The following is a 16,403-nucleotide window of genomic DNA, read 5'->3' as shown; positions in this document are numbered from 1 at the left end:
CGTCTAGAAAGCATGAATAGTATTATTGTATTTCATTGATGGGGTCTGTAAATTAGGTCACCAGAAGATTAAAAATGTCTGTACAGGGTGTTGTGCAGATGAATAGACGTGTTTTCAGTATTATGTAGATAGTTACATATTCATTTGCCTCTATGAGTCATATTGTATTCTTCACATAAACAACCTGGATTGTAGGTACATTAATACGATAAGAGCAATGACTCTTTTCTAATAGTTGGGAATTATAAGCAACATTCCATCTTTGTTTCTTGTGTGTGTTCACTTTCTCTTTCAGAAATGAACATATAACTTTCCACATTAGATTCATCATTGTATAATCCCATATTTGTGTATTCAAAATGTTCCCTATTATTTGAAAGTGTATATAAATCTTTTGCTTAATTAATTCCACATGGATATGAAATATTTGTTTATTATCCCAGTGAAATACTGTGGAATATTATGCAATTTTTGTTTATTATCTGTTCAGATAAGCCTTTAGCCTAATTTGCATGTGATAATTGTATGTTAAAGATGATACACCAGGGATTAGGGCAACATATAACTATCATATGGATTAGGGCATTCATCTCTGTAGTAGATAAATAGTACGTTGTACTATTTGTAACTTATTATATTCATCATTATCATTAGTATTTCCCATGACACATTATCATTAGTATTTCACATGACATGGACATGTTTAAGATGGGATTTGCATGCCCTTTGTATTAAGCTATGTATTTCTCATGCCTGGGATTCTTATTTTTGTTATTTGTAGATAAGTAGTACGTTGTACTATTTGTAACTTCTTATATTCATCATTATCATTAGTATTTCACATGATATGATGGGATTTGCATGCCCTTTGTATTAAGCTATGTATTTCTGGTGCCTGGGATTCTTATTTTGCTTCCCATGAACTACATTAACTGGCGATCTGAACTTGTGATGTGTCGTAATGCATTCACATGCTTGTGAGCTCTTTTCCTCTTTCTTGAAAGGAAGTGTCAAAGCCATTCTCTTGAACATTCATATGTATTTTGCATGTCATTTGATTCAAAGCACGAAAATTAAATAACATTGTATTCTTAACAAATTGGATGATTCTAGGGAGATGGAGAAAGGAACATCATTAGCAGGAAGGAACGTCATTGATGACTTGAGTCTGAAAGACTGTCCACCTGTTAAATCTATTCAAATTGTTGTCAGTGTGATGATAGTTTATGTATTTTTTTAATAGTTTACCTTAGCTCTGATAGTTCGTTTATAGTTTCTTGTTTTTTGTCATTAGGTATCTACCTTGATATGCATGCTTTTTGGCATCTTCTTACTAGTTGTTTTCTCACTACTGCATTGCACTGTTTTGTGAGCAATTCTTGAACATTAATATGTTTATCTTATCTTAACTTGATATGTTTTATGTTTTTGTGGTTATTTGTTGAACATTAATAAGTTTAATGTGTTGGTTCAAAAATATTTTATACAGTAAAAACCACATATTAAATGTCAATAGGTATAATTGTGAGAATATCCATTCTAATACATGTTATCACGCAAATCTGCATGATGCTTTTAGACAGTCAACCATGTCATGGTTGAAAGTCTCTCCATTTAGAATGTTGTTTTCCACAAATCTACATGACACTTTTAGACAATCAACCTGAAAGACTGTCCACCTGTTAAATCTATTCAAACTGTTGTCATTGTGATGATAGTTCATGTGTTTTTTTTTAATAGTTTACCTTCAGCTTTTTGTCATTAGGTATCTGCCTTGATATGCATGCTTTTTGGCATATTCTTACTGGTTGTTTTCTCATTACTGCATTGTATTGTTTTGTGAGCATTTCTTAAACATTAATATGTTTATCTTATCTTAACTTGATATGTTTTATGTTTTTGTGGTTATTTGTTGAACATTAATAAGTTTTAATGTGTTGGCTCAAAAATATTTTATACAGTAAAAACCACAAATTCAATGTCAATAGGTATAACTGTGAGAATATCCATTCTAATACATGTTATCATGCAAATCTACATGATGCTTTTAGACAGTCAACCATGTCATGGTTGAAAGTCTCTCCATTTAGAATGTTGTTTTCCCCAAACCTGCATGACACTTTTAGACAATCAACCCCGTCATGGTTGAAAGTATTTTCATTTAGAATATTGTTTTCCACAAACTTGCATGACACTTTCTGATAGTCAACCTTGTCATGGTTGAAAGTCTCTCCATTTAGAATTTTGTTTTCCACAAACTTGCATGACACTTTCCGATAGTCAACCTTGTCATGGTTGAAAGTCTCTCCATTTAGAATTTTGTTTTCCAGTCTCTTGGGGGTGCCTCAATCAACTAAATGTTCCTACATAAAACTTCAATTTCATTAGCCCGCAATACAAACTAATTAAATATCTAAAGATAATAGCAATAACAAAATTAAATATCATGTAAGAAATTAGTGTACACACCTTAACAAAAGTAAATTCAAAACAAGTGCACTCTAAATTACCATACCACAAACATAATTTAATTAAATCATGGATTAATCAAGAAGTTTACTGCACCATAATGAGTCCTAGGTGACAAGTTGCCATGAGTTCCTTCACATGCAGTGGACGTGGTGGTTGGAAAACTACAACATGGAAAGGTGAGGTGTGGTCGGAAAACTAGAACACGGAAAGGTGAGGAGTTTGCTATACAAAAATGTCTAGAAAAATGAAACGTCCAACACCTCAATTGTTGATCAAACATGCCTATTACAAGAAATATTTTCCCTCAAATTAGTAAACCCAATTGCTAGGACTGAGGAAAAGTTGAGAAGACCTAAAACTTTGTATGTGTAACTCGTATTTATCCTTTTTCCTTTGTAGTAGTGCTTTTTGTATTTTTCTAAGTTCACTATGTTCTTTTCATGGTTGAATCTTTCTCCATTTAAAATGTCGTTTTTGAGCCAAATACAAATGCCAAAATAAAAGCTCTCCCTTCGAGTGATTTCTTTTGCAGAGGTTTCTTCGTTTTGATTGTTATGTGTGAGCAGTTTCCTTCTATCCCAGTGCAGCAAGTTCTCCCTTCCGAATCTGGGAGTATTGCAATTGTTGTAGCTAGCTTGTAACATCCGAATTGGGATTTTTTTATCTAAGAAGCTGCCAGTGACTCGTGAGGGGTTACGTATTCCACCAAATTTGCCCAAGACTTGCACCTGAATCCAACCTCAAACACAAATACAAGGTACCCAAGGAAGAAAGACGTTGCCATGGACACTTGAAACCTGGTGGGGCATAACGACACCTTACTTTTACCAACCAGGCACGCCTTTGTTGACTTGTGTTGCCGAGTTTTTGCTCAACTTTTTCTGAGTTTTCGCCAAGTCCAAGTCCAACTCTTACGCTCCAGGCAAGCCTCTGTTGACCTGTTGCCAAATATTTGCTATACTTTTGAGTTTCCACGAAGTCCAAGTCCAACTCTTACACTCTTTTTTTTTAGGGGGAGGGGGAGAGGAAGGGGGATCTGATAGTTATACTGCTGAAGGGGATTCAGTTGTCAATGAAATTTCATTTTTGATTTGCCAATAATAGCAAATAAATTTGGAATGGTTGGGATTAGATATCCAAAGATAATAGCAATAAAAAAATTAAATATCATGTAAGAAATTAGTGTGTTCACTTTAACATAAATAAATTCAAAACAAGTGCACTCTAAATCACCATCCCACTACATAAAAAATTATTCAATGGTCTCCAATATTTTCAAAAAGTTTAGATCAAACATAATTGAATAAATCATGGCTTACCCAAGAAGTTGGCTTCACCATGAGTCCTAGGTGAGAAGTTCTCCGAAGGAATCCTAGTTTTTTTTGTAGACTTTAACAAAAAAATTCTAAAAGTATTTTAGGTGGTTATCAAAAAAAAATTGTATTCATTTTTTTGGAATGGTAAGGTGTAGATCCAAACATAAATTACAGCCTATATGCCTATATCAAGTCCATCTTGCAGGAGCATGCACACTAAACTAGAGGAAAGCCATGAAAGGCATAGGGTAAGATCATATTATGAAAAGTATGCTTCAGACAGTAGGATATATTTAAGACATCATATTGGACAGAAGAATATATTTAAGAGTTCGTATTGCTTGTAGAGTGAAGAAATTATTGGTGTTGGGCTAAGCGTTTTCTTCCATCTCTAATACATAGAATTTGGTTTTTCCTCTTCCCCTCTTTCTCCCTTTGTATCTTCATCTATACATCTATTGCAGTTGCCACTGCATAAATTCTCCCAGAATTGTTATGCTTGCGGTTTTATTTTCTGCCTGAATAATAATATAAGGTCTTGTTTAACATTTTTGCAATATATTCTTCATCTTTCTTCTTTGTATCTATATCCAAGCACTGTGCCATATCTTCAACCTAGGCCAACGCTATTTCAATTCCATGCCATCGATGAACAATTTCATTTTCCATTTTTCCATGAGGATACAACTATATTGTAGTGACCCTTGAGCCATCTTGAAATCGATGAACAATTCGATTTTCCATTTTACCAAAAAGATACAACTATATTTTAGTGACCCCTGAGCCATCTTGAAATTGCCAGAGTAGACTTTTAAGGTTTTAGTTTTTATGGTTATTAATCGATACTACAAAAGGATTATTGTGTTTGATAAGTTTATTAAGCTATCTGGTAATGGCACCTCTTGTAGCTCAATGTTTTTTACCAATTGGTTGGCACATTAAAAATTCAGTCGAATTAGTTTATTGCGTTAAGGTGGTTTGTTTCCAAAGTGGATTGTTAGTGGTTGAGCTCTGTCTGTTAACTGATTGCTCCATTGAACCTGTTGCCATTCCATGTTTGCTATTTCAATTCAGTTCAGATTGGGATGTTTTCCTTTTATATGAACTATGTATTGTTTTTGAAGCATGTTAAATAAATCAGGAATAAAAATTTGGACTCTACCATATATCTCCCTTTTCAGATTATCCACGCCTTCCACTAAGAGATGAAGTTTATATTTATGTCTACAGCTCCTCTTGTAGGCTACAGAAATATGTTTACGATAAGATATCAAATGAAATACCCGAAGGGCCTTACTATCTTGTTTACATTCATACCTTTGTTCAAAGGAGTGAACACTGCCCCGGTGTGTCTACTTTGTGGTTGATCTATGAATAACATCCTTCGGATTTTAAGGAAAGGCTTCAAGTGGTGTATTTCCTACATCCAGGGTTTCAGTCAAGACTGTTTTTTGCAACCCTTGGCCGTTTCTTCTTGAGTGCAGGGTGAGTATTAAGGTGAGTTTGCATTTTGATTCAAATAATTCATTAGAACTAATTGTTGCAGATGTGCTCATGCAGTTTTTGATGTGTTATGCAGTTTATACTGGAAACTGAAGTATGTAAATCGTCTAGAATTTATCTGGGATTACATTAGGAAGGGACAAATTGAGATTCCTGATTTTGTGTATGACCATGATGATCAACTGGAAGACAGACCTTTGATGGACTATGGTGTTGAAACAAATCCCTTTCAAGTTTATGACATGGCTGCCATTGGATCATCTGATTCTTGATACTCCTTAAGATGGGCCTCCTAGGCACTGTGCAAACTTTATCCATCAATTATGGCCATTTGTTGTACATCATTTTATTTTCTTGCTTTTCCTTCTGTATGCAAATGTGAGTGATCCCTTTCCAAGTGACTTCCCTTGACAGGAGACTGTGTTCTTGAGAGAAGGCACTTTCTTGTTTTCTATTGCAGTTTAGTTAGCAAAAGTCCTTGTGCTATAAAATTATGCCATTCCGCATTAGGTGTACATATATGTAAATAGTCAAACCTGAAAACATGGCAACATGCAGTTACTATGCTTTAGTAGTTCATCTTGCCGAAGGTGTTGATGGAAAAAAGGGTGTGTAGTGCAGAAGCATGGTGCAGATTATTGTTATTGGAAAGAAAATCTACATTTTTTGTTAAAACTTGGCTTTCAAAAGTTTCAAAAGCATGCCTAGCACACATTGTCTGCAGGGTTTTTGCCTCAAAGCTAGCCAATTTCCACTACTTGACTGAAGAACTACTCTTATAGTCAAATTTGTATTTTGACTGTTGAATTAACTTTTGATGTACCTTCTATGTACAAAATAATATATCCTGTCATGAAGAAAAACTTCATAACTCTTCTTGTTTGCTAAAATTTCAAAAATGTGCAGTGTTTATAATATGTCTGGTCTTCTTCTGCATCTTGGATATCACTACAGAAGCTCTTACATGGTTTGTTTGTGTTTGTGTGATCAGAATTAAAAAAAAAAAAAAAAACATGATTAACCAACTGTTCTGGACAGACATATTTATAATGGCTTGAAAACGAATTACTTGTTTTGCAGCGCTTTCCCTTCTCTGAAAAAATCTTCTTGAATGATAATGATAAGTTTACTTGGACAATGTTCAGTTATCTGAATAAAAATCCTTTTTGAATGACAGATAGGTTACTTGGACTATGTGGATTTTGGTCCCATCGAATCATGAAGTTTGTTCTTATGTTCATGGATCTTTTCTCAACGATCATCAACTTTACAACATCGGATCAGTAAATTTTGCCCAATTCAGATTCTAGAGCATCAATAATTGGGCTTGAGAGGCAAACACACCTCTGAGCTCACCAAATTTAGCTAAAATGATATTGCCAGTTTGTTCTTACTGTATCACACCTGGGCTATATCATTATGCCTGTATGGTTGATCTTCTTGTCCGTGCAGGGCAATTGGATGATGCACATGCCGTTATTAAAAAGATTCCCTTCAAAATTGATTTTCGGGTGTGGGTAGCCTTGCTCAGTGCCTGTAGGATTCAGAGATGGTAGCAGGGAGGATTGTACAGTAAAATTTATATGTTCCATCACTAGAATATGGCTAAGCTTAAATGGTGGGGTGTGGGGAGCCTTGCTCACTGCCTGCAGGATTTAGAGATGGTCGCAGGGAGGATTGTACAGTAAAATTTATATGTTCCATCACCAGAATATCGCTGAGCTTAAATGGTGCAATTTGCAAATGAAAAGAATTAAAGAGGCAGTAGCAGCAGCATGAGTTGTAAAGCAATTTTATCAAAGACTATGGTCCAATACACTGTGAACAATGATCAGGTGTAGCATTTTGGAGTCACTCCAAAATAAGGCAAATCATCAGAATTCTAATAAATGTTAATATTATTGGATGTTTTAGTAAAGTCTCAATGATGTGTAATTCAATCAAACATAACACAGTCATTTTTCAATCAGAAATGTCTTTATTCCTAAAATAACCTACAATCTACAATTCAAGAAAACTTCCCTTGCCTCATTATTCAAAGCTAGAAAACCCAATTCCACATACAGAGTTGAGAAGGAAAAATAACCTAATCATGCATCAATCTCATCTCCATACAAGCTTTTCAAGGAAGTAGAAGTACAATGTCTAAATTCACCTCTTGATTTGGTGTCATAAGTTAACTAGGGGAACCTCCCCTCATCGGCTATTATATTAAACTTGTCAATTACATATCTTTCGTACTCTTACATGATGTGGCCTCGGCATTGAATTCAAGCTTCAAGCTTCCTGCAAATCTTTTCTCCGCATTGTAAATCCATTTTGATAATTCTCTGGATCCCATATACCATAATGAACTAGTCCCCTGTCCCACTTGTGACTTGTAAGACATTCAAAATAATCTTTTAGCCTACTACTAAAAGGTCTCTTGCCAAAGTTCAAAATAAGATGAGGACTGAAGGTTGGAAAAATTCATAGCCGCGTCAATTTTGTTCATTATGCTTTGGGGTTTGCTTTGGTAAACTTGAAATGTGGCTTAGAGGTCACAATCAGAGGAGGACTGAAGGTTGGAAAAATTCATAGTTGCATCAATTTTGTTCATTATGCTTTGGGGTTTGCATTAAAATCTCCATAGTATTCATGGGATGCATAGCTATAACAATCATCAGACCAGAGTGTTTGCAAGAGATCAGGAGACCCATATCTACAATTATATTCCAAGAAGAAGAGGTAGTAGTAGATTCTAAATAAATTAGCATTGCAACAACATCAATGTTTGCAACAAATTTATAGAGATCCACCTTCTTGAATAATGCACACACTACATGGATAATGGATTTCTGCACTTTATGCCTTACGGCGTTTCCTTTGCAACATCTAGTGCAAATGCTAGTATATATTAACTACCTAGTCTAACTATTAGACAAAATGACCATTTTCCAAAAAAAAAATCTTGTTAATTTAGATATATTAGTTTTTGCAAAGTTATAGTGCTTAAAGGGATTTTAGGTGCTCAATCCAATTATGCATTCAAAAGTGCATTTAAAATCACAAGATATCAAAATCTTGCTCAAATTTGTATTATATAACTTTGACTTTGACCTGAAGAGTCATTTCTTCTTCTAATACCTATGTTAACTAGCACAACAACATTTATGCATGTGATGATATAGAATGATAGTAGTATATGAAGCACATCTACAACCACATTAATAATTATTAGGCTTATATTGTTAAACACACTATATAAATAATAACAACCATATTATTATTGTATATTTATATATTTATGGTTATTATATAAATATTGTATTATATATTAATAGTTTTTTTTGTCTGTGAGGTTTCTGCAAGTTTCTTGATTCTGTAGCATATCTTTTGGATACATCGCATTCAGTTTGTCAGTTTGTTTATAGTTGACATTTGGAACCAGCAACGATGGTTCATCATCACGATATTAATAGTTATATTTAACCAACCTAGATCAATCTTAACGGCGGATCTATTAAGAGGCAAGAGGGATCCAATCTCTCGAGGTGAAAACCTCTTTTTTGAGTTTAAAACTTGAGGAAATGTTTCCACCTCAAGAGATTTGATCCCTCTTGAAGCTTGATAGATGCAGAGTTAAGATAGATAAAACTATATAATGTCTATATTTTTATCTCTTCCCTCCCACTCTCCAATTCACTGTCCATTGAACTTGAATCTGTTAGACATTTTTTAAAGTTGAAACTACAGTTTCTTAAAATTAAATTTACAACCAGTAATGTATGGTTCTATTTCCTTTCCCAATTCCTTGTTCGTTTATGTAGCGAAGATTTCTATTTCTCCTATTTGAATACCTAAAACCTATATATAGAGCTTTGTTAGAGAATTTGTTGACTGCTAACAAATTTCAACTTTAGATCCGCTAGATGGTAGGAGTATGCCATTATAGAAATAAAATTTTATATAGAGGTGAATTTGTGGACTATTTACTAGGTTTCGATCTAGGGGTTATAAAGGATTTTTGGTTTGGTTGAATCAAATTATATTTCACATTAAAATTTGAATAAATAAATATATATTTAGATTAATTTAAATTTATATTTCACACATATTTAATGGATTAAAATTTAAATAAATAAATAAATAAAATTGAACATTTACATTGGTTTAAATTAAATAAAAATTTTAAAAGTTAATAAAAGTATATGAATTTATAAGCATTCACTTAGAAAATATGATCATACTCTAGCCAACTCCTCTAAGAGAGTTAAAAACATGAAATATATCGGTTTACAAAAAAATATGAGAATCAACCCAGTTCGCCAAGTCTATTTGGCCATCCATAAAAGTCGAACCCACGACCACACTGTTAAGAACCATGAGGTTTAATGGTGGAGAATGGCCACGTGTTGATCGTAATAGTGAATCCTCCTTTGTGCTGAATTTATCATTACTAAAATAATCAAAACCTAGTACATATAATAGATGAATGTAGTACAGAATTTATATATTTTAATAATAATATTATTATTAATTTAATTTTTAAATTATAGAAATACATTAAACTATATTTTAATAAATTTGAAATGTATATATTATTATATACATGTAAATTTATGATTATATATATATATATATATATATATATATATATATAATTTATTCAAATTATATTAATAATAAATATTAATATAATTAAAGAATAATTTAATTAATTAATATTAATATTAATATTTTAATTAATTAATGATTTACAATTAATAAAATATATAAAAATATATATTTAATTAAAATTAAAAGTTTACATTAATTTTACATTATAAAATTTAATAAATAATTGTATATTTAAATTAATTTATATTTATATTTCACGCATATTTAATTGATTAAAATTTAAATAAAATTGAACATTTACATTGGTTTAAATTAAATAAGAATTTTAAAGACTAATAGTAGTATATAAATTTATAACCATTAAATATGATCATACTCTAGTGAGCTCCTTTAACAGAGTTAAAAACATGAAATATATAGCATTTACAAAAAAATATCAGAATCAAGCGAGTTCACCAAGTCTATTTGGCCATCCATAAAAGTCAAATCCACGACCACACCATTAAGAACCATGAGGTTTAATGGTGGAGAATGGCAACGTGTTGATCGTAATAGTGAATCCTCCTCTTGGTGAATTTGTCATTACTAAAATAATCAAAACCCTAGTATATATAATAAATGAATGTAGTAAGGAATTTATATATTTTAATATTATTATTAATAATTTAATTTTTAAATTTACATTATTTTTTTTATAAAAATGCATTGAACTATATTTTAGTAAATTAAATTTGAAGTATATATATATTTTATTATTTTATACATGTGAATTTGTGAAATATATATAGATATATATAAAAGTGTATTAAATCTATTCAAATTATATTAATACTAAAAATTAATATAATTAAAAAATCCATTTAATTAATTATTATTAATATTAATATTTTAATTAATTAATGATTTATAACTAATTAAGTAATAGAGTTCAGGCTTCTGTGATCTATATCAATTAAGAGAGAGATTTTTCGACGAAAATCACATGGAAAATCATTTGTCGACGCGTTTTGAACTAACAAGTGTGGTTCATCATCAGGACAAGTTGAAGAAACAGATCCAGCTAACCAAGTTAAATAGGCAGAACAGAGACTCCTGACCAACGGCTAGTTTGACTCAAGGACCAGGGTCAAAAATATTTGGTGAGAATGGTAAGCATAAGAGAGATCAAAGGATTAGCGAGCACTTTGCGGACCTTAAGCATAAGAGAGCCAAATCCTTCGCTTTAGCTGAACATGCTGAGAAAACAAATCATCATGTTTGCATTGAAGAGGCTAGTGTTATTGCTAGGGTTTCGCATTTCCATCATCGTAAATTTAGGGAAGCTCTTGAAATTGAAAAAAGGCCTCGCAATCTTAATAGAGACGATGGCTGGAAAGTTAGTAGATGTTGGGTCCCTGCTCTCTCTTCATAGTTGGTGTCCACCCTCTTCTTTAGGTTTTTCGTTTTATTATTTTTATTTATTTACTTTTTATCATTATATTTTATCTAGTATTAACCTTTTTGTTTCATGGATTTACTTTTATTGATTCATTCTATTATTACCTTTGTTTTTTTGAGTTTTTTGAGCTCATTTTTATTAATTTTCTTAGTTTATTATTTGTTCTGTTATTACTTTTTAACTAACCTCCCTCTTATATTTTTAGTCTTTTTGTTTGGTCTTTATTTTACTTTTTATTCGTTGGGTCATTTTATTTTCTAAGCCTTTTTAAATTATTTTTCTAACTAACTTTTATTTTGTTCCTATTATGTCCTTATTTTTCCAACCTGGTTGGTTTTCTCCGTTAATTTTTTATAATATTTATAGGCTTTTAGGTCCTTTGTGTTGATTTGATTTTTATCATTTTATTTACTATTTTATTATTATCATTATTATTTTATTATGTTTTTCACAATAACTAGTTTATTTATTTATTTTTTCATTTCTATTTTAATTTTCCATTATCTATTTATTTGTTTTATTTTACTATTTTAAATCAATTCCGAACTAACCTATCGTCCTCTTAACCTGGCTTTTTCATTTATCTATTTACTTGTTTTATTTATCTATTCACTTGTTTTATCTATTTATTTGTTCTATTAATTTATTTTCTAAAGTCTTTTTAACTTATTTTTCTAATTAACCTTTTTATTTTATTCTTATTATTTATTCGTTTCATGATTACCATTTTTGTCTTATTTTTTCCAACCTTGTTGGTTTTCTTCCATTAGCTACTAGTTTATTTATTTATTCACTTTTTCATTTCTATTATCTATTTATTTGGTTTATTTTAGTATTTTTAAATAATTTCCTAACTAATCTATCCTCACGTTTCTTAGTTTTTAATTTTTAATTTTCAATTTATTGTTCATTTATCTATTTACTTGTTTTATTTTGAATATTTTTAACTAATTTTCCTAACTAACTTCCCCCCTTTTTTGACCTTTGTTAATTCTTTTATTCATCTATTTATTATTATTCCTAATTTTAATAGTATTTTAAATAATATTAGTTTATATTTATATTGTTTTTAGGGTCCTTTATTTAACTAATTTCTAATAATTTTTATTAAACTTATGTAAAACAAATACCCTTCAATTTATATTTTGGTCCTAAAATATTTTTGACCCTGGTCCTTGAGTCAAACTAGCCGTTGGTGAGGAGTCTCTGTTCTCCCTATTTAACTTGCTTAGCTGGATCTGTTTCTTCAACTGTTTCTTCAACTTGTCCGGACGATGAACCACACTTGTTGGTTCGAAACGCGTCGACAAATAATTTTCCATGTGATTTTCGCCGAAAAATCTCTCTCTTAATTAATTAAGTAATTAATTAAATATATATAAATATATATTTAATTAAAATTAAATGTTTACATTAATTTTATATTATTAAATTTAATAAATAATTGCATATTTAAATTAATTTAAATTTATATTTCACACATATTTAATTGATTAAAATTTAAATAAATAAATAAATAAAATTGAACATTTACATTGGTTTAAATTAAATAAGAATTTTAAAGGTTAATAGTAGTATATGAATTATAAGCACTCACTTAGAAAATATGGTCATACTCTAGTGAGCTCCTCTAAGAGAGTTAAAAACACGAAATATATCTGGTTTACAAAAAAGAAACATGAAATATATCTAGTTTATAAAAAAATATGAGAATCAACCTAGTTGGCCAAGTCTATTTGGCCATCCATAAAAGTGGAACCCACAACCACACTGTTAAGACCCATGAGGTTTAATATGAGAATCAACCCAGTTCACCAAGTCTATTTGGCCATCCATAAAGGTCGAACCCACGACCACACTATTAAGAACCATGAATTTCAATGGTGGAGAATCACCACATGTTGATGGTTATAGTGAATCCTCCTCCTATTGAATCTATCATTACTAAAATAATCAAAACCCTGGTACATATGATCGATAATCAAAACCCTGGTACATATGATCGATGAATGTAGTACGGAATTTTTATATTTTATTATTATTATTATTAATAATTTAATTTTTGAATTTACATTATTTCTTTATAGAAATGCATTGAACTATATTTTAATAAATTTGAAGTATATATATTTTATTATTTTATACATGTGAATCTGAATCTCTGATTTAAAAAATATATGTATTTTTAACTATTAAATTTATTCAAATTATATTAATAATAAATATTAATATAATTAAAGAAAAATCATTTAATTAATTATTATTAATATTAATATTTTAATTAAGTAATAATATATAATTAATTAATTGATTAATTAAATATAATTAATTAACTAAGTATATATATATATATATATATATAATATTAAAATTAAAATTTTATGTTAATTTTACATTATTAAATTTAAATAATAAAAAATATTTGTTTTTGTTTTTGTTTTTTTAATTTCAATTTAGGTTAATCAAATCATTTTTTATTTAAATAGTCATCTATATGGAGTTTAGTTTTGTGTATGCCCATTGAGCTTGTATCTCTTGGGAAATTTTAAAGTCAATGTGCTGTTACTTAAAGTTTAAATTTACAACCAGTGATTTCTAGTTTGGTTCTTTTTCCTTTTTCAAATGCATGTTCCACTTCCTTTATGCACCTGAGATTTTTGTTTCTCTTATTTGAATACCTCAAACCTCTATAAAGATCTCTGTTAGAGGATTTCCCTCCATGCTAGTGAATTTCAACTTTGGGTTTACCATTAGACTTGCTAGGTAGTGGGAGTTTGCCATTATAGAAAGAAAATTTATATGGAGCTTGAGATTGTGGCCCATCCATTATGTTTCTATCTAGTGGACTTCAAATACGGATTATGGGCTTAGTTGATGAAATTATATTTCACATGTATTAAATATATTAAATTTTAAATAAATAGGATTGGTTTAAAGTTTAAATAAATAAATAAATATTTATACATAAATTAAATAAAACGTAATAAAAGTATATGAATTTATGGACGTGTGATTAACTTAGAAAGTAGGATCTACTATAGCCACGGTCGCTTGATGCCAGCACCTTCACCAATGAAAAACCCATCACGACCTCTGTCCCATGGTCTGGAAGTTGTCTATAGGTCATCATTCCTATGTGAAAGGGCTCTACAATTAATAAATCAACCCACAACTGTAGGAAAAATCAAATTGTTTGTGCCACATGCAAGCATGATATCTACTTTGCCTCTACGAATACAATTTGCACCTGCACATAGGCAATAATTTTTTGTTGCACATGATGTTGAAATTGAGTAGGTAGGACCCATTACTTCTAGATCTATTGCCAACAATGCATATCCCACGTTTGCAATGGAATAAGGAATGAAATATGGTGTCATCTTCTTGAAACCATTTTGCACAAGAGCCTTTATTCCATCAAAGTAAATTGTAAGGCCACCCATCATCGAACCCACCAGCACCCCTACACGCATCTTGTCTACCTGTGTAGAATAGAGCAGTCATGTTACTAGAATCTAGTTTATGTTTATCTCTTGACATAACATGTACTGACAGAAGTTGGTTGTATGACTATATTCTAAAATTCAGGCAAGATGGGGGCTGAGTGGGATGGGTGGATCTATGTACTGTGTGATCTTAGGTTTACATAAGTGGATTATCATTTTTCTATGTTTCTGGTCTATTATTTAGTGATCATCCACTTCATTAGTAGACAATGTACTTTCTACCAAATCCTTTGATTAAATGAAATAACAATCATCTTAAGTTTATATCAATTGTGTATTTAATATTATTGAAAATCAAACGACGGTATTTTATTTTCTTGAATTTTAACTATTACCAGATATCCTCAAAAATATAGATGCATTTAGGTGAATCTTGATCAAATAAAATCAATAACGATAACACCAAATTTTCTATTTTTAAAACTTTGTTGCATAATGTTTCAATTATTTTTAAACCACCTTCATTATCCATTGACCAATAGACTGTCTCTCTACCCAAATACTTCACAACCATGAATATCCATTGCCCAATAGAATGTCTCTCTGCACAACGACTTCACAACAATGAATATTCATGATTCCATGAATTCCATACATGTTTATGGCTCCACTAAATGACATAGCTGATAACTATATTAAAAATAGAGTCATGAATGCCTTGTCATGCTTTGGCATGTTTAGAACCCTAACATTGAAATGTGCACTCTTTCATGCTTGTAATTTTACCTGAGATGTAATTAGAAACATAACATTGAAGTGTACACACAGGAATGTCTACAATTTTATGTGTGATGTAATTAGAACCATAACATTGAAATATACACTTGTTGAGCATTGAATTGTGGACTTCTAGTTGCCCACCTCCACTCTCAACCATATATAGCTGTTAACATACATAACAATCATGGAACCATGCATGTGAATGTTCGGGGCTATCCCAATCATCTGGTGTTAGCAGTGTTGGGAGATAATCGTGCATGATTTTTATTCCTTATTTATTATCTAGCTGCACCACCTTCTATAGCTGAATTATCTTACCAATTCCCACCTTCTAATTATGGGTGGGTGTAATTCAACTTCTTAATTTGAGACAAAAGGAAGCATCTTCATGCTCTTCTCTAGTTGGAAGTGTTTGTCAACCCTTCTGAAGAAGTATCCATACATGACGGATGCTACATTGTTTTCCTTGTGAATCGTGATGCCTTCTACATTGTTGTTACTGAAAAACAATTTGAGATATTCCTTGTTATAGAAAAAATTCCATTTTTGTGATGGCAATGTGCATAACCTTCCATGAAGATCAATGTTAGTTTTAATTTTCAAAGATCAACAGGCATATGTGTGTGAGATCTATTTGCTTCTTTTCATTAGTTTTCATATGAATTTTGTTGTATACTCTCTTATATTCAAATAATATTCTGTATTTTTATATTTCTTGTTTTGTTGATTATAGGTATAAAATACCACCTCTTGGTCACCCCAAAAAGGATCTGAAACAACTTTCAGTTACCGATGCATTTGGTATCTCTCAATAATTTAATCAACTGCATATTTCTGAAAGTATATGAT

Source organism: Pinus tabuliformis, chromosome 8, assembly GCF_031772625.1.
Source record: "Pinus tabuliformis cultivar Carrire ecotype Pingquan chromosome 8, CPIR1, whole genome shotgun sequence".
Lineage (NCBI taxonomy): Eukaryota > Viridiplantae > Streptophyta > Pinopsida > Pinales > Pinaceae > Pinus > Pinus tabuliformis.
Note: the sequence above shows the minus strand (reverse complement) of the source record.